Consider the following 26,963-nt stretch of genomic DNA (forward strand, 5'->3'; position numbering starts at 1 on the left):
AGCAGTTGGATTATGGTGTAGTGTGTGCGGCTTTTCACCTCTAATATATATATATATATATATATATATATATATACCAATCCTCCAACGTGCGGCCAGGGAAGGAATATTGGGGGTGATGTATCAAGCAGTGAAAAGAATGGAGGAGAGTTACCCATAGAAATCAGCTTCGAGGTAATAAGTACATTCTATAAAATGATAGGTAGAAGCTGTTGGTTGTTATGGGCAACGTCTCCACTTTTACAATTTTTTCACTTCTTGATACATCAACCCCATTGTGTCTGGCGCTGGATGGCGGCTGAACTAGCAGCGGTGCAGCTGGTGCATTGCACCGGGGCTCTCTGCAATGAAGAGGCCAGCAGCTGGCCGCATTACAATGAGTCAGTCCAGGGGATCACCACACCGCACACTGGGCCTGATTCAGAGCCGGACGCTCTGACCAGATCGCTCGCTCTGAATCAGGGCCCTCCTACCTAAAAATGGAGCTGCCTCCTGGCCGCTCGCATAGCTGTGGGTGACCACCCACAGCTTATGCGAGCGGCCAAAAAGATGGTCGCAATGGTCAAGACCATCGCGACCATCAGGCTTGCGACGAGACCCTGCGGTAGGGTCTCGCTGCCGCAAGCCCAGGAGTGCTTTTGGCTCTATCAGAGCAAAAAGCACTCCCACTGACATCACTAGTGATGTCAGTGGGGCCGGACCCAGACGGTAGGCGTTCCCATGGGAACGCCTCCGTCTGGGCAGCAACGCCCCTGGCACGCCCACCAAAGGGGGCGTGCTGTCAGTCACCATCGACAGCATGCCCCCTTTGGTGCGAGACCCATAGCGACAGCTTGGCTGTCGCTATGCGGGTCTCGCGCATGCGCAAGATGGAGCTCAGCGCTCGCGAGCGGGTCTGAATTAGGCCCACTATCTGAACCCAAAGTATACTTAACTCACTCTGGCAAACAGGTTCATCCTCATCTGTGGCGCCATTTTCCCAGTAATATTCGGGAAGATGCTGTTTGCGCACTTGAGAGCAAAGACTCTGGCACAGAGTCTTTGCTTTCACTGTGCAGCACCATCTTCCTGAAAATTTCACTGGGAAGATTGCGCCGTGGAGGAGGAGGGACCTGCTTGCCGAAGCGAGGTAAGCATACTTTGGGTGCAGAGTGTGTAGTGCATCGCACACCCTGCACCCATTATAAATGTGCCTATGTTCCCCTGTCACTCAAAGCATTTTTCTGCCTCGTTAACCTCCCCCTGTCACCCACTGCATTCCTCTGTCTCCCCCTGTCACCCACTGCATTCCTCTATCACCCTCTGCCTCCCACTTTCACACAGTTTTCCTCTATCACCCTCTGCCTCCCCCTGTCACACACCGTATTCCTCTCACCCACTGCATTCCTCTATCACCCTCTGCCTCCCCCTGTCACACACCGTATTCCTCTGTCACCCACTGCATTCCTCTATCACCCTCTGCCTTTCCTGTCACACACCGTATTCTTCTGTCACCCACTGCATTCCTCTATCACCCTCTGCCTCCCCCTGTCACACACCGTATTCTTCTGTCACCCACTGCATTCCTCTATCACCCTCTGCCTCCCCGTCACACATTGTATTCCTCTGCCACCCACTGCATTCCTCTATCACCCTCTGCCTTTCCTGTCACCCAGTGAATTCCTCTATCACCCTCTGCCTCCCCCTGTCACACACCATATTCCTCTGTCACCCACTGCATTCCTCTATCACCCTCTGCCTCCCTCTGTCACACACCATATTCCTCTGTCACCCACTGCATTCCTCTATCACCCTCTGCCTCCCCGTCACACACCGTATTCCTCTGTCACCCATTTCATTCCTCTATCACCCTCTGCCTTTCCTGTCACACACCGTATTCTTCTGTCACCCACTGCATTCCTCTATCATGCTCTGCCTACCTCTGTCACACACCATATTCCTCTGTCACCCAGTGAATTCCTCTATCACCCTCTGCCTCCCTGTCACACACCGTATTCCTCTGTCACCCTCTGCATTCCTCTATCACCCTCTGCCTCCCCCTTTCACACACCGTATTCCTCTGTCACCCACTGCTTTCCTCTATCATGCTCTGCCTCCCCCTGTCACACACCATATTCCTCTGTCACCCAGTGAATTCCTCTATCACCCTCTGCCTCCCCCTGTCACTCACCGTATTCTTCTGTCACCCACTGCATTCCTCTATCACCCTCTGCCTCCCTCTGTCACACACCGTATTCCTCTGTCACCCACTGCATTCCTCTATCACCCTCTGCCTCCCTCTGTCACACACCATATTCCTCTGTCACCCACTGCATTCCTCTATCACCCTCTGCCTCCCCGTCACACACCGTATTCCTCTGTCACCCATTTCATTCCTCTATCACCCTCTGCCTCCCCCTGTCACCCACTGCATTCCTCTATCACCCTCTGCCTTTCCTGTCACACACCGTATTCTTCTGTCACCCACTGCATTCCTCTATCACCCTATGCCTCCCCGTCACACACCGTATTCCTCTGTCACCCATTGCATTCCTCTGTCACCCTCTGCCTCCCCCTGTCACACACCGTATTCCTCTGTCACCCATTGCATTCCTCTGTCACCCTCTGCCTCTCCCTTGCAGTAGTGTGGTGCACAACAAAAGTGCAATTCCTGTCTGCAAGGCGGACATCAAGACATCCCCACCTCAGTGAATATTGAATGGCCAGGAGTATGATGGTGCAAATAGTGATATCAAATACATTGTTCTGTCTACTTACTGATTCTAATGACATCCTCTAGTCATTACAACTTCTTCTATTTATACGACCTGCCCTCCACATATGAAAAGTTGTCAAGCAGAGGAGAGGCATAGGTCAGGGACAGAGGAGAAGAGGAGAGGTGTAAGCGACAGAAGAGAAGAGTAGAGGCATACTGTAGGTCAGAGACAGAGGAGAAGAGGAGAGGTATAGGACAGAGACAGAGGAGAAGAGTAGATGTATAGGTCAGAGGCAGAGGAGAAGAGGAGAGGTATAAGTCCGGGGCAGAGGAGGAGAGGAGAGGTATACTGTAGGTCAGAGACAGAGGAGAAGAGGAGAGGCATACTGTAGGTCAGAGACAGAGGAGAAGAGCAGAGGCATACTGTAGGTCAGAGCAGAGGCATATGGTAGGTCAGAGACAGAAGAGAAGAGTAGAGGCATACTGTAGGTCAGAGACAGAGGAGAAGAGGAGAGGTATAGGACAGAGGAGAAGAGTAGAGGTATAGGTCAGAGAGGGGAGAAGAGAAGAGGTATAGATCAGAGACAGAGGAGTAGAGGAGAGGTATACTGTAGGTCAGAGACAGAGGAGAAGAGGATAGGTATAGGTCAGAGAGGGGAGAAGAGAAGAGGTATAGATCAGAGACAGAGGAGTAGAGGAGAGGCATACTGTAGGTTAGAGCCAGAGGAGAAGAGGAGAGGCATAGGTCAGAGAGGGGAGAAGAGATGAGGCATAGATCAGAGACAGAGGAGTAGAGGAGAGGCATGTGTCAGAGACAGCGGAGAAGAAGAGAGACATAGGTCAGAGACAGCGGAGGAGTAGAGGTATAGTGTAGGTAAGGACAGAGGGGAAGAGGAGAGGCATAGGTCAGAGACAGCGGAGGAGTAGAGGTATAGTGTAGGTAAGAGACAGAGTAGAAGAGGAGAGGTACAGGTCACAGACAGAGGCAGAGGTCAGAAGCAGAGAAGTGAAGGAACATATGGGGTATATGTAATAGACTGCAAACTTCAAGCATCAGCGAGTCGCATGTAAGACTGCCCGATGTTTTAAAGTAGCAGTCATTTAAATGTCAAAATCAACCCGGTTTTGCCTTTAAATGAATGCTACCTAAAAACATTGTGCAATCTTGCACGGGACTCGTCGGTACTTGAAGTTCGCAGTCTATTGCATATACACCAGTGTGTGGACATCAAAGGAGGAGAAAGAGAGATGACATGGAAGGTGCAGCGAGGGTGCCTTAGTAAGCCTACTACACCACAATATCAGATAGTAAAGAGTAAAAGACATGAATAGGACATGAGGAACAGGACATGAGTGGATTCAAGTTTATTGCAGAAATATCTAGTATTCCAGAGAGAACTGCATTTTTTTTGGACGAAGGGAATGGGAATTAAACAGACTCTGAGATTTCTATTCTTTCAGTAATCAAAAGACCCAGCGTCTATGTACAGTGGCACGGATCACAACGTCTGTCTCTTAGTTACTGAAGGTATTTGGTTAAATTTATCCCTAATGGCATCTGGAATTTTCCTGAAGCCATGTATAAACAGAGTGAGTGTGGGGTCCATATAAATATGTCGTGAAGCAACCAAGAACTTAAAAAATGTCAGGGCACTTTAATATTAAGGTTGTTATGCTGATGTACACAAGAAGCTCTGCCTAGAATAGGTGCAGAACTCGCACATGTGATAGACAAATGTAGGCTAATTGGTGACTTTTATTATCACGGGTTTGAGCCCCCATCTCCCCATTCCTTTGAAAAAAATAAATCACATAAAAAGTGTTAGGGTTATAAGGGCCCCCAGTGCCCACTAGGCTTTAGGTAGGAGTCTAGAGGTACATAATGGATGATGCAGCTCTGCGCCTCTACAAGAATAAGGAGGTCGGTGCAAATACCAAATGTAACATTTGGGGACAGAGTTATGTTATATCAAGCAAACAGGTGTACACCTAACTCAGCATGAGCCCCGCAGTCTTTAGTATTCAGTGTTTCTATGCCTCAGAGTAGAGTTTTACATGTTTGTTTCCAAAACACGCATGTTAAGTGAGTGCCATAACAAATGCATTAATTTGTTAAATATACGCTTTAAACATATAATGGTGTGGCAGCATAATAGAGGCACCAGTCACCATAACCATAATCAGCTCAATGATAATGACTGGCATTTTAGTGTAACGTTTAAAAAAAATAAAAAATGTCCTCATTCTTATCAGATACATGGGGGGTGATTCTGAGTGGGACATATCTCCTCTCTTGCACACAAATAGCGAGGTTTAGCATACAGCACATGTGCAGTAGCGAGTTTACACATTTTTGCTTATCTCCATCTGAAGCCTGGTCAGACGAATTCAGGCGTTTCAGGGGTGGAACTTGATGGCAACAGTGTGATCACACGGAATTGTTCTGTCTTGTGAGTGTGTCATGGGAATGTCATGGTTGTGTAGGTAGAGTTCTGTGCATACAGGAAAAGGAAGCCTGTTTCTGATGGATCTCTTGCTCCTATCATGGGGCTGGTGCAAGTGCTGATACTAATGATGACGATTACGGCTGTGGACGGAATCACAGTGGGCGGAGCGGCTTCCCACTTGAAGCAGCAGGCGGGTCCTCACAGTAGCCTTGCGGAAACTAGCATTAGCATAAGGTAGTAAATGAGACTCAGAATCAGGGCCACAATGTATAACTTACCAGTGGTTTTATTTATTTTTTTCACAAGTTTGATTACAAAGCTTTAAGACATTCCTATTAGATGATGAACAAGCATGCTGGGAGAGAACAGTGGAGCAAATAAGATGATGGGTCAGGTACATAGAACTCTCTTGGGGCCATATGGTTTATGTGGATGGGGCTTTGGCATCAATTCATGATCCCAGCTGTACAATATTAAAAGCTGTGCAAAGTGACTTTGCAGATGAATAGCTTAAAAGGCTGCATGCACATAATTGGCTTTTGTCTAGACTTGAGTGCACAACCTGGGGAGATATGGGTACATGTGGTCATAAGTCACAAAGTTATGTGTGCAGCCTTGATATGGGGTAGAGTCTTCTGAAAGGCATTGGAGGCAATCCAATTAGTTGCAGGTCCCTTCGTGCGAGTAAGTACGGCTGTATGCACCACACACTTATGGTACTGCCGGACTCACAGATTTTTGTTCGCAGCCCCATCTCTAGTAGTCGGGATTGCTATTCCTGTTTAGACTGCAAGGTAACATAAAAGTTTCCTATTCCTCTGAGCAAGGCAAGCTTGCTGCTGCTGACTGATTAAACCACATGATGCGCTCCCTATCTGTATTAGGGGAAGGGAGTTAGCAGATTATTGGGGCGGCCCAGGCAGAAAGGAAGCAGGGATGGATAGGGTTGAGCGGATCATCTAATCTCCAGTGCCAATACAAAGTGGCTGGTCCCTGGGAAATGACTAGCCCCCAGGAAGCATCAATAATGCCAGGGCCAGGGGTTTCCGATTCTCCCACTTTTCCTATTTTAAAAACAATAAATCATTGACTGCCAGCCTAGAGAAAATAAAACCCCAGTAAGGTCTATGGTCAATATTTCCTTGCTTGCTACAATATAGTTCACCTCATGTCTCTGTATTTTGCACATGTACATAATGTATTTGACAAAATATAGGCACTGTGGGCCTTGGAAAGTCCCAGAAGGTTTGGCAGCCATGGTTTGATTGTCCGGCAAAACTATAACCCGATATCTAAAACACCTCATATGCTCCCTTTTGTGTACGTACACAATTATCCCTTGGAATTTCCCTCTAATTCTTATTTCTCTTTTTCCATTGATTCACAGTCCCCTCTGGTTAGTGGTCCTGCTTCCTCATGCAAATGTGACCAAGGTCAAGGTCATGATGTTATCCCAGGCAGTTTTACCATGTGATGGTAACTTACCTTATGTATTCAATTGCATATATTACCCTAAGACATTTTTTGTTATAAAAGTGTTTTGTATGTTTCTTTGTTTTTGGTTATTTTTTGGGGGATGTTCTTGTTTACTTGTGCACTTTGTAACTAATAAATGTTCCGAAATTATCTATACCTCCCAACATATGGGAGTTAAAGTTTGGGATACCTTGCATGCCCCTGAAGAGGAATAGGGCGTAACCTCATCGCACACCCCTGTTTCCATCACTCTGGTTGTGGTTGTATGATAATCTCATACTTTCTAATACTTGAATGTTATGTCCAGGATCACTGTTCATACAGGATATTGAGTTTGGTCATTTCTTGTAACAGAATGATGGCTGGAGATTGTCAAAAAAATGTCTAACTTAGGGCCTGATTCAGAGGTAGCCGTGCGTCTGCGACTTTGTGCAATTGCCGCTACAAAGCCCTTCCCTGGTGTACATCCATGCGTATGAAATTTTGAATGTGCAAGGAGTGAGATGCCCACTTTAATTGTCTGTAGATTCTGTAATACCACCTGGTACATCTTTAGATGCCACCATCTGTCGCACCACCAAAACTTGTACCAGCTTGATGGCTGGCGCAATTTTCCATCTATGACCTCCAATGTGAGCGATTGAGTGTCCACAAACACTTCAGCGGCACGCCCGCGACACTTCCATAACATACCCATAAGACGGACCATCTCCTTGCGTCTGTTTAGCCACCACAGGCGGCTCCAAAGGTGTGGCTGCAGCGCAGTCCAAAATTCAAATAGGGGAGCAACACCAACTGTCATTTTAGATGCTGCCAATCATCGCTGACCGGGACTCCCTGGCAGTTGGTGTGGCTCCCCTATGATTTTTGTACTGTGCTGCAGCCCCACTCTGAAGCCACCACTGTTATCCACCTTCCATTCACCACCCGGTAATGATAACGTCTCAATAGCAACAGCGCATACACACTATGTATGATTTTTGCGCACGTGCAATAGCAAAAAATCACGCAACTCAATGAACATCGGCATTACCTACAACTCTGAATCAGTACCTTAATATTTTATACTTATTGACAAAAGAAATTCATTTGTATGGATTTTCAGAAAATCTCCTGACCATCTTAATGCAAGCTAGTTGCTTTTTAAAATAAACCATGTATATAGTAGGGGTGAGCGGGTTCGGATTTCTGAAATCCGAACCCCCCCGAGCCCCCCCAATCCGAGGCCGATCCGAGTCAGGCTCGACTTCTCCCGCCTGACTCGGATCTGAAATCGAGGCAAAACGTCATCATCCCGCCTTCCGGGTCTCACGGGTTTTGGATCCTATATAAGGTACCCGCGTCGGCGCCATTTTCTCACTCGGCTGTGGACAGTGAAGAGGGAGGGTGGGAGTTAGGGCTGGCTGGGCTGTGTAGTGTAGTGTAGTGTAGTGCAGAGTAGTGTTGTGCTGTGCTGTGCTGCGCTGTGCTGCTGTTGTCCACTACTTCAAAGTCCATAGGGGCTGGCTGTGTTGTGCTGTGCTGCTGTTGTTAATAGGGGCTGTGTCCGCTACTTCAAAGTCCATAGGGGCTGGCTGGACTGTGTTGTGCAGTCAGTTCTCCATAGGGGCTGTGTCCACTCCAAAGTCCTGTGCAGTGTCCCAGTCCTAAAGGGGTGCTGTAGTGTTGTCCAGGGGGTGCTCTGTCCATCAGGGGTGCTCTCCCCAAGTGCTAAAAAAATAATATTTTTTCTGTGTTTGTAAATTGTGTGCGCAGTAGCCGCACGTGCATCAACAAAGTAGTGCCAAGCGTGCGCCTGTGTCATAAGTAAAGGGCCGGCTGGCTTGACCGTTAAAGGGTGCTGTAACCCCCAAAGTACACTCCAAACCAAATAACAAAATATTTTTTCTGTGTTTGTGAATTGTGTGCGCAGTAGCCGCACGTGCATCAACAAAGTAGTGCCAAGCGTGCGCCTGTGTCATAAGTAAAGGGCCAGCTGGCTTGACCGTTAAAGGGTGCTGTAACCCCCAAAGTACACTCCAGTCCAAACCCCAAAAAAATATATTTTCTGTGTTTGTGAATTGTGTGCGCAGTAGCCGCACGTGCATCAACAAAGTAGTGCCAAGCGTGCACCTGTGTCATAAGTAAAGGGCCGACTGGCTTGACCGTTAAAGGGTGCTGTAACCCCCAAAGTACACTCCAAACCAAATAACAAAATATTTTTTCTGTGTTTGTGAATTGTGTGCGCAGTAGCCGCACGTGCATCAACAAAGTAGTGCCAAGCGTGCGCCTGTGTCATAAGTAAAGGGCCGACTGGCTTGACCGTTAAAGGGTGCTGTAACCCCCAAAGTGCACTCTAAACCAAATAACAAAATATTTTCTGTGTTTGTGAATTGTGTGCGCAGTAGCCGCACGTGCATCAACAAAGTAGTGCCAAGCGTGCGCCTGTGTCATAAGTAAAGGGCCTGCTGGCTTGACCGTTAAAGGGTGCTGTAACCCCCAAAGTACACTCCAAACCAAATAACAAAATATTTTTTCTGTGTTTGTGAATTGTGTGCGCAGTAGCTCCACGTGCATTAACAAAGTAGTGCCAAGCGTGCGCCTGTGTCATAAGTAAAGGGCCGGCTGGCTTGACCGTTAAAGGGTGCTATAACCCCCAAAGTACACTCCAAACCAACTAAAAAAATATTTTCTGTGTTTGTGAATTGTGTGCGCAGTAGCCGCACGTGCATCAACAAAGTAGTGCCAAGCGTGCGCCTGTGTCATAAGTAAAGGGCCGGCTGGCTTGACCGTTAAAGGGTGCTGTAACCCCCAAAGTACACTCCAAACCAAATAAAAAAATATTTTCTGTGTTTGTGAATTGTGTGCGCAGTAGCCGCACGTGCATCAACAAAGTAGTGCCAAGTGTGTGCCTGTGTCATAAGTAAAGGGCCGGCTGGCTTGACCGTTAAAGGGTGCTGTAACCCCCAAAGTACACTCCAGTCCAAACCAAAAAAATATATATTTTCTGTGTTTGTGAATTGTGTGCACTGTGGCTGCACGTGCATCAACAAAGGAGCAGCGCTAAGCGTGCGCCTGTGTCCCATAAGTAAAGAGCCGACTGGCTCATTTCTTAAAGGGTGGAGTAACCCACAAAGTGCACTACTCTCCAGCAAAAATAAAAAAATATTTTCTGTGTTTGTGTGCGCTTTAGCCGCACGTATATATCAATATAACATAAATGGAGGACCAAACTTTCTCCGATAAAAATAAAATAGGGAAAGATCAAGAACCACTTCCTCCTAGTGCTGTTGCTGCTGCTGGGAGTTGTTCATCATCCCAGAGAGGAAGTAGGAACACCACCACTTTTACTAAACAATTGACCCTCCAACAGTCCCTAGCGATGAGGATGAAGTACGACAGCAGTCATCCTGAAGCAAAACGTATAACTGAGGCCTTGACTGCTATGTTGGTGTTACACGTGGGTCCGGTATCCGCCATTAGTGCAGTGGGATTTAGACAATTGAAGGAGGTAGTGTGTCCCCGGTTCCAAATCCCATCTAGATTCCACCTGCATCCTCAAAGCAGCAGCGACAAGCGTGCGTCTGTCTGTTAAAGGGTGGTGTAACCCTCAAAGTGCGCTCCACAAACAATAAAAAAATTCTTTTTTTTTTCTGTCTTTGTGAAAAAATTTGTGGGCTGTAGCCACACCTGCATCCTTAAAGCAGCAGCGACAAGCGGGCGTCTGTCTGTTAAAGGGTGGTGTAACCCTCAAAGTACGCTCCACAAACAATAAAAATATTCTTTTTTTTTCTGTCTTTGTGAATTGTGTGGGCTGTAGCCGCACCTGCATCCTCAAAGCAGCAGCGACAAGCGGGCGTCTGTCTGTTAAAGGGTGGTGTAAAGGGTGGTGTAACCCTCAAAGTGGGCTCCACAAACAATAAAAATATTCTTTTTTTTTCTGTCTTTGTGAATTCTGTGGGCTGTAGCCGCACCTGCATCCTCAAAGCAGCAGCGACAAGCGGGCGTCTGTCTGTTAAAGGGTGATGTAACCCTCAAAGTGCGCTCCACAAACAATTAAAAAATTCTTATTTTTTTTTCTCTTTGTGAATTGTGTGGGCTGTAGCCGCACCTGCATCCTTAAAGCAGCAGCGACAAGCGTGCGTCTGTCTGTTAAAGGGTGGTGTAACCCTCAAAGTGCGCTCCACAAACAATAAAAATATTCTTTTATTTTCTGTCTTTGTGAATTGTGTGGGCTGTAGCCGCACTTGCATCCTCAAAGCAGCAGCGACAAGTGTGCGTCTATCTGTTAAAGGGTGGTGTAACCCTCAAAGTGCTCCAAAAAATAAAAAATATTTTTTTTATGTGTTTGTGACTTGTGTGCGATGTAGCCGCATGTGCAGCAACACAGTAGCAGTGCCAAGCATGCGCCTGTGTCATAAGTCAAGGGCCGGTTTGGACATCTGGTCCGGACTGAAGGACATGCCAACAATTTCTGACAAGTCTACTGTCACTGCATATGATACTGTCCTCAAAGCAGCAGTGAAAAGCATGCGTCTGTCTGTTAAAGGGTGGTGTAACCCTCAAAGTGCGCTCCACAAACAATAAAAATATTATTTTTTTCTGTCTTTGTGAATTGTGTGGGCTGTAGCCGCACTTGCATCCTCAAAGCAGCAGCGACAAGCGTGCGTCTGTCTGTTAAAGGGTGGTGTAACCCTCAAAGTGTGCTCCACAAACAATAAAAATATTCTTCTTTTTTTTCTGTCTTTGTGAAATGTGTGGGCTGTAGCCGCACCTGCATCCTTAAAGCAGCAGCGACAAGCGTGCATCTGTCTGTTAAAGGGTGGTGTAACCCTCAAAGTGCACTCCACAAACAATAAAAATATTCTTCTTTTTTTTTCTGTCTTTGTGAATTGTGTGGGCTGTAGCCGCACTTGCATCCTCAAAGCAGCAGCGACAAGCATGCGTCTGTCTGTTAAAGGGTGGTGTAACCCTCAAAGTGCTCCAAAAAATAAAAAATAATTTTTTTATGTGTTTGTGACTTGTGTGCGATGTACGTGCAGCAACACTGTAGCAGCGCCAAGCGTGCGCCTGTGTCATAAGTCAAGGGCCGGTTTGGACATCTGGTCCGGACTGAAGGACGTGCCAACAATTTCTGACAAGTCTACTGTCACTGCATATGATACTGTCCTCAAAGCAGCAGCGACAAGCGTGCGTCTGTCTGTTAAAGGGTGGTGTAACCCTCAAAATGCGCTCCACAAACAATTAAAAAATTCTTATTTTTTTTTCTGTCTTTGTGAAAAAATTTGTGGGCTGTAGCCACACCTACATCCTTAAAGCAGCAGCGACAAGCGTGCGTCTGTCTGTTAAAGGGTGGTGTAACCCTCAAAGTACGCTCCACAAACAATAAAAATATTCTTTTTTTTTCTGTCTTTGTGAATTGTGTGGGCTGTAGCCGCACTTGCATCCTCAAAGCAGCAGCGACAAGTGTGCGTCTATCTGTTAATGGGTGGTGTAACCCTCAAAGTGTGCTCCACAAACAATAAAAATAATCTTCTTTTTTTTTCTGTCTTTGTGAAATGTGTGGGTTGTAGCTGCACCTGCATCCTTAAAGCTGCAGCGACAAGCGTGCGTCTGTCTGTTAAAGGGTGGTGTAACGCTCAAAGTGCGCTCCACAAACAATAAAAATATTATTTTTTTTCTGTCTTTGTGAATTGTGTGGGCTGTAGCCGCACTTGCATCCTCAAAGCAGCAGCGACAAGCGTGCGTCTGTCTGTTAAAGGGTGGTGTAACCCTCAAAGTGCTCCAAAAAATAAAAAATATTTTTTTTATGCGTTTGTGACTTGTGTGCGATGTAGCCGCATGTGCAGCAACACAGTAGCAGTGCCAAGCATGCGCCTGTGTCATAAGTCAAGGGCCGGTTTGGACATCTGGTCCGGACTGAAGGACATGCCAACAATTTCTGACAAGTCTACTGTCACTGCATATGATACTGTCCTCAAAGCAGCAGCGACAAGCATGCATCTGTCTGTTAAAGGGTGGTGTAACCCTCAAAGTGCGCTCCACAAACAATTAAAAAATTCTTATTTTTTTTTCTGTCTTTGTGAAATGTGTGGGCTGTAGCCGCACCTGCATCCTTAAAGCAGCAGCGACAAGCGTGCATCTGTCTGTTAAAGGGTGGTGTATCCCTCAAAGTGCGCTCCACAAACAATAAAAAAATTCTTCTTTTTTTTTCTGTCTTTGTGAAATGTGTGGGCTGTAGCCGCACCTGCATCCTTAAAGCAGCAGCGACAAGCGTGCGTCTGTCTGTTAAAGGGTGGTGACACCCTCAAAGTGCGCTCCACAAACAATAAAAATATTCTTTTTTTTTCTGTCTTTGTGAAATGTGTGGGCTGTAGCCGCACCTGCATCCTTAAAGCAGCAGCGACAAGCGTGCGTCTGTCTGTTAAAGGATTACATCAGTGACAGCATCCAAGTAGGCATGTCAGACAGTCCATACCTGTACTGGCAGGAAAAAGAAGCAATTTGGAGGTCCCTGTACAAACTGGCTCTATTTTACCTGAGTTGCCCCCCCTCCAGTGTGTACTCCGAAAGAGTGTTTAGTGCAGTCGGGAACCTTGTCAGCAAAAGGCGTAGGAGGTTGCTTCCACAAAATGTGGAGAAAATGATGTTCATAAAATGAATTATCAACTCTTCCAGGGAGACCAGCCTCCAGAACGTACAGAGGGACCTGTGGTTGTGGATTCCAGCGGGGACGAATTAATACTCTGTGAGGATGAGGATGTACACAACCCTGAAGAGGGTGAGGAATCGGAGGATGAGGACAACATCTTGCCTCCGTAGAGCCAGTTTGTGCAGGGACAGATTAATTGGCAGCTTGTTTTGTGGGGGCCCAAACGAACCAATCATTTCAGCCACAGTCGTGTGGCAGACCCTGGCGCTGAAATGATTGGTTTGTTAAAGTGTGCATGTCCTGTTTATACAACATAAGGGTGGGTGGGAGGACAATTCCATCTTGCACCTCTTTTTTTTCTTTGCATTATGTACTGTTTGGGGCCTTGTTTTTCAAACTGCCATCCTGTCTGCCACTGCAGTGTCACTCCTAGATGGGCCACGTGTTTGTGCCGCCCACTCGTGTCGCTTAGCATAGTCATCCAGCTACCTCGGTGCAACCTTTTGGACATAAAAACACTATTGTGAGGTGTGAGGTGTTCAGAATAGACTGGAAATGAGTGTAAATTAAGGTTATTGAGGTTAATAATAGCATAGGAGCAGAAAAACCCACAAATTCTGTGATTTTAGCTGTTTTTATGCTTTTTTAAAAAAAAATACAGATCCAAAACACAAAACCCAGAACCCAAAACATGGAAGGGTGGTTTTGGCAAAACCAATCCAGATCCAAAACACGAAGAAAGATCCAGATCCAAAACCAAAACACAAAACACGAAAAGTGGCCTGTGCACACCCCTACTTGTTGGTAATTATGCTCAGCATTCCCCTGAACTGCTGTGTGATTATACATAGGATTTGAGCCCATTGACTCGATTGTGAGATGGATTATTTGTGTCCTGTAAAACAGATTTAACTGGAAGAGTCACTGAGGCTCACGTCACATACTCTAATGATTCATACTATAGGCTGAGTAAGGCTATGAAAAACCTCACCAGTCTCGCAGGATGCCTTTATATACACATCGGCTGTACCAATGTCAGTTTTTCACATTTAAGTGTAATAAACTTATACTGCTTTTGTGGCAAATTTCGATTTCAGCATAGTACACAGCTCAGCAAAATACTGAAGATATACAATCCCTTTTATGTAAGACTTATTTACACTATTTGTTGCTATGGGCTCTATTTACTACAATCCGCATATTGAATGCAGATTGTAGTGTGATATTATCGACTGAATTCGCATTGCGAATTCAGGCAATATCACAGGGATTTACGACAAATCCCTTGCAGGGACAGAGCTTGCGATAAAGCTCTGTCCCTGCAAATCCCATCCACACACTAGTCACAGTATTTTCGCCAAAAATACCGTGACAAAGTGCCCGCGCATGCGCCGACCGGTCGCCGCTGCTACACCCCCCGGCGCTAAACCCCGCCCCACCGGCACTAAGCCCCGCCCCCCACAATCGCGGACCCCCCGCGACGCTCCTCCCTTAATTACACTTACCTGCCTCCGGTGATGTCCTCCATCCGTCCAGTCAGGTGATATACCATACTGCACTGGGACCCGATCACCTGATGACCGGGCCGCAGTGCACTATGGTAGACCAGCTCACCGGAGGGAGAACATCACCCGGAGCCCCGATCACCGGTCCCTGGAGTCAGGTAAGTTTATTTTTTTTTTTACTATTTTTTTTTTTTTTTACAGTAATCAGCTTGCGGTCTGTTTAGACCACACAGCTGATTACTGGGACCAACTCCCAGCTCTGCTCTCCCCGTTAGAGCAAAGTAGGAGTCCGGTAACCGGGGAAGACCCTGGATAACTCCACCTCCAGGTGGCGTTATTATCACAGGGCTTTCCCCAGTATTTTTTTACAATTTATTTTTAGTAACTTTGGCCAGATCACTTTTCCCATTACAATAATGGGAAATGCAATCTGATTACTAAAAATAAGTGATACTTAGGGGTTGGAATAGAATTTTATGAATTCTACTACAATTGCCCTGTAGTATCTGTAGGTAATACTAAAATAATGTGAAAAGGGTGTGAAAACACCCTTTTTCACTTTATTTTAGTAAAAATAATGTTAATATTTAGAGCCCTATATGTGAAAAAAATTACAGCAGTCTTAATGATGAGTTAGTATAGATTGTAATGTATATAACATGACGGGTGTAGTAGGTATTACCGCCGGCCACATGGTTCAAATCCCGACAGCGGAAGCCCAGCAGAGGTGAAGATCCCGATCACTAATTAGGTAAGTATAACTAACCCTATTTTCCCCCTAACCCACCCTTAGGGATGCCTAACCCTAACCTCCCCCCCAAGTGCCTAACCCTAACCCACCTCTAAGTGCCTAAACCTAACCCCACCATCCCGCAGCCTAAGGGGGGGGTGCCTAACCCTAACCTCCTCCCAGGGGTGCCTAGCCCTATCCCCCCCTTCCCCTAGCCTAAAACGAACCCTCCCAGGGGAGTGCCTATCCCTAAGTCCCCCAGGGAGCCTTAAACATAACCCCCCCCCCGTGGCTGTCTTCGCCCGGCGCCTGGCTTACCTTCGTTCGGTATGCCGGGCATCGGGCTCCAAGCGTAGGTCTAATGACAGGCATTGGGATTTCGACGCTTGTCATTAGTACCTTGTTGTGATTTGACAGTCAGGAAGCCAGCTGTCGGTATTTAGACCGTCGGCTTCCTGACTACATCCCAACATGACTATTGCCTTTGGAGAGTAATTTTGAGCTATGTACATTAGAAACAGCATCATGCAATGCACATGCTGTTTAAGTTAATATGAGCAAGATTACAAAACACATCTTGGAAAATATCAACAGTGGTGATTTTGCAAGGGTCTACTAATAAATAATGCTGCACCAATATCCACAGGAAATTACTGACAGGTTTACAATACAGTGCTCACATAATGTATGCTAATAATATATCACAAAGCAACTGCATATGTCTGCAGTGGCATATAGTGATACTGTATAAAAGAAAAACAATTTTGCCAGCACAATATTGTCCAAGATATACTGTACAACTATTAGTTTCCTTGATTGTTATTATCTTCTCCTTGTTTCAGTCCACACAAGTGAACATCCACCAGATACTTCTAATGGTACTCGATGTTTCTGATGTTTGAGAAGGTTTGCAAAGTATTACGGATGTGAAAGAGGGGAAGTGGGCGTCTGCATGTTGTCCGTGCATATTAACGAAGCTCAGCACCTCTGGCTGCAAAGGCCAGGGCCAGTAATGAAGCCAGTTTTTTCGGAAAAGATGAAAAATATCGACAATGGAAGGGATGGTTGCAAGAAAATTTAGAAATTAGTTAATATCCCATGTGGAAGAGTAGCATGGACACCATGGTCTGTACAAGAATATGCCCTTCAGAAACCTAAGGTAGAGTTTGCTTTATGTAAGACCCGGGACTAAAGGGGCTAAGAGGCTAGAGTGGAGCCATAGGAACATATTGTGGTGGAAACTAGCCCTGCCTCAAACTTAGTAGCCAGGAAATCGATGGCTATGTATATAGGGAGGAGTTTGGGTGCTTAATGTGGGCTGTGGACTCCAGAGTGGACTATCTCCCTCGTACTGCTTGTCTCTTGTGAATGCTCGTCCGCCTGCTAAGGAAGCGTTGAAGGTATTGACAGTGTCTGGGGGGAGGGGGTAAAATAGTTTAGGAGGAGGCAACAGGAGGGTTGTCCAGTCGCGAATCTCTTTGTGGACTGTAGAGGCCAGGAGAATTTTTTCCGACCAGCCGAACCCCTGACGAAGGAGAGCTGACGGAAGGTTCTGGGAATGTCTGCATAGAAGAGGAGCATGGAGAAACGCTGGATCCAACGCTCTCCTTTTCCATATGACTGTGGCTAAATCTCTCAGTGAGAATTGACAAAGAAAAACTTGATCAACAAAATGCTAAATCTCTCTCCATTTGTCCACCGGAACAGCTATGGAGAAAGAAAGGGAATCCAAGAGGAACCCCAGAAAGATGATTGACTAACAGGGAGTCAGTATTGATTTGGGGAGGATTACGGTAAAGTACCTCCTGGCCCAAGGGAACCACCAGAAGGTCGTCTAAATAGATGATGCACCGCATGAGTTTCTGACGGAGGTGTGTGACTACTGCATTCATGAGATGGGTGAATGTGTAAGGAGCTTTGGACAGGCCAAACACCATGACAGTACATTGATAGAGGGTGTTGTTCCATAGGAACCTCAGAAGTCTCCTGTGATTTGGATGAACTTGGAACGTATGAAGGCCAATTTGAGGCCGATATTGATACAGAAATCTTTCTTTGCCAATATCAAAGGCACATCAGCCAGACCCTCCATATGGAAAGAATGAGGCTTTATGTACTGGTTGAGGGATCTGACGTTTAAAACCAGTCTGTATGACCTGTCTTGTTTGTTTACAGGGAAGAGGTGACTGATCCAGCCTGTTTTGGATATATCTGCCCGCTCTATTTTGCCCTGATGTAGAGCGAGGGACAAAATGTTGTCTAGCAGAGGACTGGTGTTCTTTGAGCAGGGGAATATCTGTTGAGGAAATCTGTAGAGAAGAAGGGTCAGGCCTTATTCTACAATCTTTAATAACCACCTGTCTGTGGTAATCTGCCTCCAGGAAGCAATTGCATTAGAAGGACATGGAGAAGGGGGCGCATAAAAAACACCATATCCACTTTCTTTCCTGAAGGAGCTGGTATTGCCTGACACAGCACCAATTGCAACTCGAGTCTGATAGAAGCCTCCCTTAGGTGCTCTGGGGTTGGCTCTCTGCTCTTGGGTCGAACTACTGGCTGTGACAAAATGACGCAATTTGTAGGCAGGTGACCCCTCAGGTCTGCAAAGGATTTGCAGGTATTGTAACTTACATTGACCTCATCTATAAAATGAGGCCCAAAGAGGTCAGAGTCGGTCAGATTAGAGACATCTACTAGCCTGGGAGCTAGATTAGTGAGACCTGCACTAGCTAGCCAGCGAGTTCTGCGGGAGTTAGAATTAAAGTCAAAGGTCTGGCCAATCATTACTGTAGCCCTTCTAATGGCTTTCAAAAGAGCCATTTTAGAAGCAACGTGGGAATCTAGGGAGTCTCTAGCGACTCCCTCTTTCCACTCGTTTCCAGTCAATTTTTACCACCTCACAGCTCACAGTATTGTTTTCATCCAGTTCAGGCCCAAAATTTGCACCAAGCTAGCTGGCTGACTAATCTAAGCGGCAGCAATGGGCACAAACACGTGGCAGTTTAACTTCCAACATGGCACATCAGGAAAAAACTTATTTTTTTATTATTAAAGAGGCCTGAGAGAGTTGGAGTATGTTGATTGGTAGTAAATTTTATTTAATTTTTTGATGCCGAAGGGAGAAGGGGAGAGGGAGGCATTTACAAAAATTTTTTTACACATTAACATCAGTTCTTGCCCCAGAAGAATCCTTGAGCGCCATGCCTGCTGCTGCTGGGAGTTGATTTTCATCCCAAAAGGGGACCGGGAAGACTACTAGCAGCTTTCCAAAACAATTGACTGTTAAATAATCCTTTGCAAAGATTCCACTTGAAAAGCATTTTCCAATCTGTACAGAGCAAATGCAAGATTTAATGTTTAAGTCTTACGTTGCGTCTTTCTTGAGAATCCTTGACCACCATGCCAGCTGCTGGGAGGGGATTTTCATCCCAGAAGGGATGAAGACGTTGTGTCTTTCTTGCCAATCGACACAGATCTGAAGAAATGTAAAGAGCTGTTGGTAAGCAAATTGTCAGCTCAAGTGGCACGTGATGCAGCGATGGTTTCTCCTTCATGTTCTCCGACAAGTGCATCTGGCGAGAAAAAAAACTAAACTTTCAAAACACCCACTGGTGATGCAGATGAGTCAACACAACCAAGTTTTAACTTTTGACATCTGGACGGGTCAGAATTGCTTACAATTAATGATACCTCTATCGTGACTCCATCTGATATGGTCACCATTCAAAGAATGGTTGAGGACTATTTAAAAAAAAAGACAGATACGGCAGCTCTTGGATGGACACAGCACATCCGTTCACTACACTCTCCACAGCCGGAGTGAAAATGGCGCTGATCGTGGGAACTTTTATATAATCCAAAACCTGCCAGAATTCGACAACGGGAGGATGATGTTTTGCCTCGCTTTGAGATCTGAGTCAGGCAGGAAAACCCGAGCCGGACTCGGTTCTGCCTCGGATCTGCAAGTTCGGGTGGGTCTGGTTCTCTGAGAACCATACCCGCTCATTGCTACTTTGAACTGTATTTTTTTCAGTAATTTATCGATAGTATTATCCCCCACGAGTGAAGAAAAGGCTGGATCAATCTCTGGGGCAAAAAGGGCAGGAATGTCCGAAATGGCGGTATGGTTACAGAGAACCATTTCATCCTCCTTAATGAGGGCTGTTCGGAAGGCTAATTGGGTGAAATTATACACTTCAGAGAGTTCACTCAGTGCCCAATGTGAAGTATATAATTTATAAGTAGGCATTCTGCCTGCAAGAGCCACTTGGCTCATTTGCAGGTCGCTAAACTATTCCCTGCGGGAAGACGCACTAGTTCTAGTCACCTCCTCTGACTCCCACAGAGGGGTAAGTGTCGTCTTTGTATGAGAGGGATGGGGGCAGCACATGCTGCTGACGGTGAGAACGGTGTTGTTGCCGGTCAGAGACAGGAAAGGTATGTCGGCTGTGGGCAGGAGAATTTGGTCTGCTGCGGACCACTGAGATATTCCAGCTACTGGAAATACCTGGGAAAGAGATGTTTTGTCCTGAACAGGTATCTCTAGAAGAAACTTTGGTGACATGTTTCTTTTTTGAAGTGTGTTTTCTCACAACTTTATGAGAATACAGTATGCTGTTGGAGAAGGGGACTGTGCAGCCTGTGAGCTCACCTTCCTCTGAACCCCCCCTGCTGTATTGCAACCTGACAGGTTTAAACAGTTTTCCCCTTTTAAATATAATCTATTTCAGAACTATTCACATCTTCAGGTAAACCCAGCTTAGAGGACTGCCTGTAATGTAACTCCTCTTGCTGAGAGAGGGGACACAGCCAATGTGTATGTATCAGATACTGACATGGTGTCCTCCAGCTCAGCGCTGAGGTAAAATCAGGTGCGCACATGGCCTGCCATCTCCATAACTGCCCCCGCTCTCCTGGCTGCTAAGAAGGTAAATGAAAGTTTCTTTCACTTTCCTTCTCAGCGATCATCGGGAGGCTTGCATCTAACCCACCAGCTGTTGCTAGGTGGCAAGCCTCCCGATGAACAAAAGTACATGGTTAAGGACTGGAAAATGATGTGCAAAATTAAAAAGTGGTTTGGTAAAAGGGAAGGAGGAGAAGTACAGAAGAGGAGGAGCAAAGGAAACGAAGATGAACTCAGATGTAAGTAATATACACAAACTCTATATACTCCACTCCTTATTATCAACCGGTTTCTCCAATGTACGTTCTCTATTTTAGTTTATTCTAGTTTATCTATTTCTCTATTTCTGACTGCAAAGCAGCTGTGTGCACGGGGCATTCCTTATTACAAGCTCTGCTCTATTGCCCTCCAAAGTGTTACTGGATTTAGAATAACAGATATATATATGGCAGCAGGCATGTAATAGTGCTATGGTGCTGTCAGTCTCATTCATTCGAGTTTCTGCACGGGTACGTTTTGCATAGTAAGGTCAGTAGATATTAAACCCAATTGAGGCATTCATCTGCAGTTTCGTTTCTCCAAGGAGCATGGTGAAAATGCTTCGTTGGCTGCCTGATGAGGCTCCTGTACTAGGAGCAATATGCCAATGGTACTAAGAAGTAATAGTTATCTCATTCACCCAACCCAGAGATGTGACAGGGGAGATAATAGGTTTTGCAGCTAATTACAAAAGATGAAAGTGGTAGGTCCCAGCAGAATTGAGGATGTGAAAGGACAGGAGAGTCTTGATATAGATGTTCATATAGGCTGACAGAATACAATACATATCTAAGAAATGTCAGAGACCACAGACACATCACGCCCTGATCCTGGGCAATAGCCACTTATTTTCATTTATTATTTTGAAAGAAAACAAAATGCTTTTAGGATTTTAGTGAGTAAAACTCTGTATTTAAACCATGTTCAAATCTTTTGTTAAGAGCATTTTACCATTTTTAGTGAATATATGGCCACAAGAAGTGCTGATCTGTTTGAATATTTGTCAATAAACAGATAATGTAAAACTATGGGGCAATATACCAAAAAATATTTTCTTTAGGAAAAAACACAAACTGTGCCCCAGGTCTCCAGTAGAAGCGCCAGCTCATCTGTGTGCCACAGCCTAGGGCTGATTCTGAATTGGTCACACAGTGGCTGCAGTAGTGAGCGGCTGTGGATGCCAGATTTACTACCTAATGCTAATGCTATAATATGTAGGGCTAATGTGAGGGGCTGTGTGTCTGCAAGTGGGAAGATGTGTCACCCACTAATGTTACGCTGGCCGTTGCAACCATCATGATTAGTGTCGGCACTTGCACCAGCCCCATGCTAGGTGCAAAAGATGCTTCAGAATCAGTCTTCCCTTCCCCATATGCACAACTCAGAATTGCACAGAGATTTTGATACACGCCCGCTACTCTCCCATAACACTCTAGTGTTCCTGCTAGGCTGTTTTAGCGGGGCGCGGCGCCCTGCCCTCCTTCTGGAGGGCAAAAAGCACCCTGCCCTCCAGAAGGAGGGCAAAAAGCACCCTGCCCTCACAGCCTGTGGGTGCCATCTTCACCCGCGGGTCGCAGTGTTCCGCGGGTGGGGAAATGTGCGGTGACCCGGTCACCGTTGGAAAATAGACGCTGGGCGCAAGCGCCCCCAGGAGTGATGAGAAGGGGATGCGTCTTATAGACACGCCCCCTTTTCAATGGCCACACCCCCTTTTTGGGCGCGCGCCTTCCGCGCACGCATGAAGTGCCCTCTCTAGCTCCGGCGCCCTGCCTGCCACCGGAGTTAGAGTGAACACTGACACTCCCACAAGTCAGGACTTGCACTGTCGCCGCCCATTTCCTACTCTGAAAAGTCCAATTTCATGAGAAAACAGAGCTGGTCGAGTCCAGTGTGACTCAGAATAGGACATAGATATGAAAAATGTGCAATATCATATATGCACATGCGCTGTATGCAAAACCTCATCATTTGTGTTCATGCACAGTGGGCCTGATTCAGAGCCGAACGCTCTGACCAGAGCGCTCGCTCTGAATCAGGGCCCTCCTCCATGAAAATGGAGCGTCCTCCTGGACGCTCGCATAGCTGTGGGTGACCACCCACAGCTTATGCGAGCGTCCATGATGATGGTCGCGATGGTCAAGACCATCGCGACCATCGGGCTTGCGACGAAGACCCTGCGGTAGGGTCTCGCTGCCGCAAGCCCTGGAGTCATTTTGGCTCTATCAGAGCCAAAATCACTCCCACTGACATCACTTGTGATGTCAGTGGGGCCGGCCTCAGACGGTAGGCGTTCCCATGGGAACGCCTCCGTCTGGCAGCCACACCCCCGGCACGCCCACCAAAGGGGGCATGCTGTCAATCAACATCGACAGCATGCCCCCTTTGGTGCGAGACCCGGAGCGACGGATACCCCGTCGCTAGCCGGGTCTCGCGCATGTGCAGTGGGGCAACATCGACCCGCTTGCGAGCGTCCTGCGCTCGCGAGCGGGTCTGAATGACCCCCAGAGATCCGTTTATAAAACTCGGACTTGACTATGCCTAAATTTGGTTGTTGTCAGTTCTCTGAGAACTGGACCCAGGGCCGGCGCAACCCACTCAGCAGATCCTGCACTGCAGGGAGGCACCAGGCTGGAGAGGCGCTGGGTCCTTTGTTGCAGCTGCCGGCCGCTGCTGCGCTTGTCACACTGTATGACAGTTGCTATCGCTGCCTGAGTCTGAGTGGCTCTTCACACACACACTGAACGGAACGTTCCCCCTCCTCCTGGCAGAGCATCCCCTTCTTCCACTCCCCTCCTCGCTCCTCCCTGCTGTGCTAACTCCTAGTCTTACCTGCTGTCACTCATGAGCAGCTGAGCTCCTTACCACCATGAGTGGCACTGAAGCTCGTTTCCCCTAGCCGGGTCTCCCCCCTTATCCCCTCTGCAGCTGTGATACCTGCTGTTTAATGACAGCCAGGCAGCAGGCTGAGCCTGCCTGAATGAGCGGCTCCCCCACCGGCGGGCAGCACCGCTGCTCTTCTTTTACTATGGCCAGGCCCCCTTTGCTCTCCTCTGTGTTGCTGAGCCTGCTGTACTGTGTGCTGTCACATCAAATGACAGCCAGGCAGCAGGCTGAGCCTGCCTGAATGAGCGGCTCCCCCTCTGCGTTGCTGAGCCTGCTGTACTGTGTGCTGTCACATCAAATGAAAGTCAGGCAGCAGGCTGAGCCTGCCTGAATGAGCGGCTCCCCCACCGGTGGGCAGCACCGCCGCTCTTCTTTTACTATGGCCGGGCCCCCTTTGCTCTTCTCTGCGTTGCTGAGCCTGCTGTACTGTGTGCTGTCACATCAAATGACAGCCAAGCAGCAGGCTGAGCCTCTTCACCAGCGCCACTGGCCCCAGGCTAGGGATGGGAATCATTTGATGTTTCATCGGAAACATCGGTCAAATGGTTTCGATGTTCAACCCTGCAATGTTTAGGATACAATGTTTCATCGTAAGATTTCTCCCCCGATGTTTTTCCCTGCTTTTCCAATGTTTTCCTTTTTTTTTTGTGTGACACTGTGTGGTGCTGTCACTGCTTTGGGCTGCCAGCTGGCTCTCTCCTTGATTTATAGTCAATTCCAACTTAAGTAGAGAGTAGAAAACACTGACTGGGCTATTACTGCTGCCTGCATGATTTTGCTGGGAGTGGTGGCTGACAGAGTGAAAGACACTTTGGAAAGCCAATCAGCTGCAGCACATAGGACAGTCCCACCCCTGGCTCACTGTCACTGGTGCTGCTATCAGTGAGCACTGGTTGGCTGCTGGGGTGTCTGGCTGCTGTAGTTATTGGTAACTGAGCAGTCAGTCCCACAGTGTCATGGTGGGTACACACTACACGATATGCTCCCTGAGCGATATCGTGTAGTGTTGTCCCCGGCAGGCTGTGCTCAATGTCGTTCATGACATTGAGCACAGCCGCTGAACGATATAATTAACGATATCGTTCAGCGCCGGGCTCTCTCCCCCATTCCCTGACATGCAGCAACCTGACGAGATCGTCAGGTTGGCCTGCATGTCAGCCCGATGAACGATAATGACGAACGACCCTCGGGAACGCGCGTCGTCGTTATAGTTCATCTTTTTGGGGTTAAAAATGGACGATAAAGTGGACGACTGAACGATAACGATATCGTTATCGTTCAGTCATCCACTTTATCGCCCAGTGTGTACGCACCTTCACTGTCAGGCACTCACTGCATGTGCATGACAGACCCAGCGGTGCCTAATGGTGCGTACACTGGGCGATATTACTGAGCGATTGCACGATTACGACATGCGTGTGCCTGCTGGTCATTTCCGACATTGTCCAAAGCCTGAACATGCAGGGCAATTTGCCTATAACGACAGATTGGCCATGTTCAGGAGTGACCAAAATAAAGCTCATAGTGAAATATGCTATATGTACATCTTGTGCTTAAAGTGTATTGTTTATAGGTTTCCATGGCACCAGTGCCCTTCCTTGGTGATGTCACTTCCGGTTTTCGCGGAGCTGCCCCGACCAGAAGTGCGGCTTCTAGATGGAGGCCAGGGGGACATGGTCGTAAGTGTTTTCACAATATGTATTTAAACACTGTATGTTTGCACAGTTTTTCACTATGTTGTCCTGAGGAAGGGGTAGAAGACCCCGAAACGTTGACCACTAATAAAATCCCTCTGGTGAGTGTATTATTTTCATCTGTCTCCGAGTGACGCCTTGAGATTGTTTTTATATTCATTTGGGGGTGCTGTTTTGTGCATCTTTGTACGGAGCACCACGCACTTTAAATATGGCAAACCCAGAAAAAGAACTGGATTTTACATAATTCCTGTTGGAATGTGATAACTACGAGACACTCAGCTTTTCGGATGTGGATGCTGAGCAGATACTACACAAGGATCCTGCATTGACTGAGGAGTCGATGGATTCCAACTTGGATAAATATAGAGAATTATTTAAACTTAAGAAACGGAAATTGGACTTTCTTTATCACAATAGAACCTTGTCTGACTATTTCCGTGTGAAACAAATTCCACGGGGGTTCCGTGTACATAACACACCCACTATTGGCAGATATAACATGATGTTTTGCAAAAAGTGGATTTCCATCCTTAACAAATGCTCCATGGACCTAATATTATTGGTCGTGGAGGAATCTACCCGTGAATTAAATGTAACAAAAGAGAAAATTGGTATCTTTGAGAAGGAACATCTCCAAGCACTGTCCATTGACACTACCACGGACTGGATTACAAAATTGAAGGTACAACTGGAGAAATACAAGACAGATTTATTAAAATATAAAAAAGAAAAATTTTAAAAAGTTCAAACAGATTATGCCCAACATAGGGTTTATTCATGGCTGGGCAGCACGCAGAATTATACGGCACCGAATAAGTCCCCACGGTTTAGAAAACGATTTCAAAAAGTTAGATTCTCCAGTACATCAGCGAGCGAATTGGAGGAAAATCTACCATCTACTTCTAGATCTAAGAAACCGCTGACCCCTTTATGGGTAAGCACTCGAGCTGGGACAGCAGCCCGAGGAGAAAGTTTACCAGAAGAGGAGACAGGTACACAAGGAGGCCTCCAAGAGCCAGGAGGACCTGATCTTCAAACTAAGGTCCTATTCAGCCTTAACATCAGCCGAGCATAGCGTTTTAAATAGAGGTCTCTCTTTTGTCCCCACAAATATGATCCATGGTTTTAATTAAATGGAAAACAGATATATTTAAGTTCCAGCGTTCGCTTAAACTCAAAGAATATTTTGACAAACAGCCGCCAATTGTGGCTGCAGAGACTTTACCAGATAGATTGGCTAAACTGGGTATGAAGTCGAAGTTTGACCCCCAGTCCACAAACGCTCCGATCAAAACCTTTAGTCGGCTATTAGAGGATTCCATTAAGGAGGATACGGGTCCTATACATTATACCGTATATACTCGAGTATAACCCGAGTTTTTCAGCACATTGTGTTGAAAAAGCCCCCCCCCTCGGCTTATACTCGAGTGACCAGGGCCGGTTCTCCCGTTACGCAGCTGAGTAGGGCGCCACATATTTGAGGGCGCCTCACTCAGCTTGTTACCATGCGGGGCGTGGTGCAGACTGTGTCTCTGTGACACAGCTGCACCGCGTGTGTAGCGCTGACTGGACGGAGTTCGGTCAGCACTACACAGTGCAAAACACACAGCCGCCGGCAGCTGTGTGTTTGTTGTAATTAGCAGCCGATGAGAGTCTATCAGACTCTCATCGGCTGCTGCTGCTCCCACTGCGGGAGCCATCTTCCAGTGGGTAATGATGTCATGACGTCTCTCCCATAATGCAAAGCGGCCGGAGGAGCCGGTAGCAGCGTCGGGACCAGGAGCGGGGTTTCAGGTAAGTGGGTTTTTTTTATTATTATTATGTCTCTCTCTACTGGGGGGGCTACTACTGGGGGCAGTACCAGGGGGTGGGATTACTACTGGAGCACTACCAGGGGGGGATTACTACTGGGGGCACTACCAGGGGGGGATTACTACTGGGGGCACTACCAGGGGGG

General features: G+C 46.9%; 1 long non-coding RNA gene across 1 annotated transcript in view; it reads left to right on the plus strand.

Annotated features, from left to right (window-relative positions):
- Positions 1-26,963, plus strand: part of LOC148525152 (uncharacterized) — a 69,112-nt gene that overhangs the window by 35,209 nt on the left and 6,940 nt on the right. The window contains exon 3 of the long non-coding RNA XR_015878308.1: positions 6,530-6,618. This is a non-coding gene — a long non-coding RNA (uncharacterized LOC148525152). The remainder of the gene's footprint in view (positions 1-6,529; positions 6,619-26,963) is intronic.

Source organism: Taudactylus pleione, unplaced genomic scaffold (genome assembly GCF_031769625.1).
Source record: "Taudactylus pleione unplaced genomic scaffold, aTauple2 ptg000111l, whole genome shotgun sequence".
Classification (NCBI taxonomy): domain Eukaryota; kingdom Metazoa; phylum Chordata; class Amphibia; order Anura; family Myobatrachidae; genus Taudactylus; species Taudactylus pleione.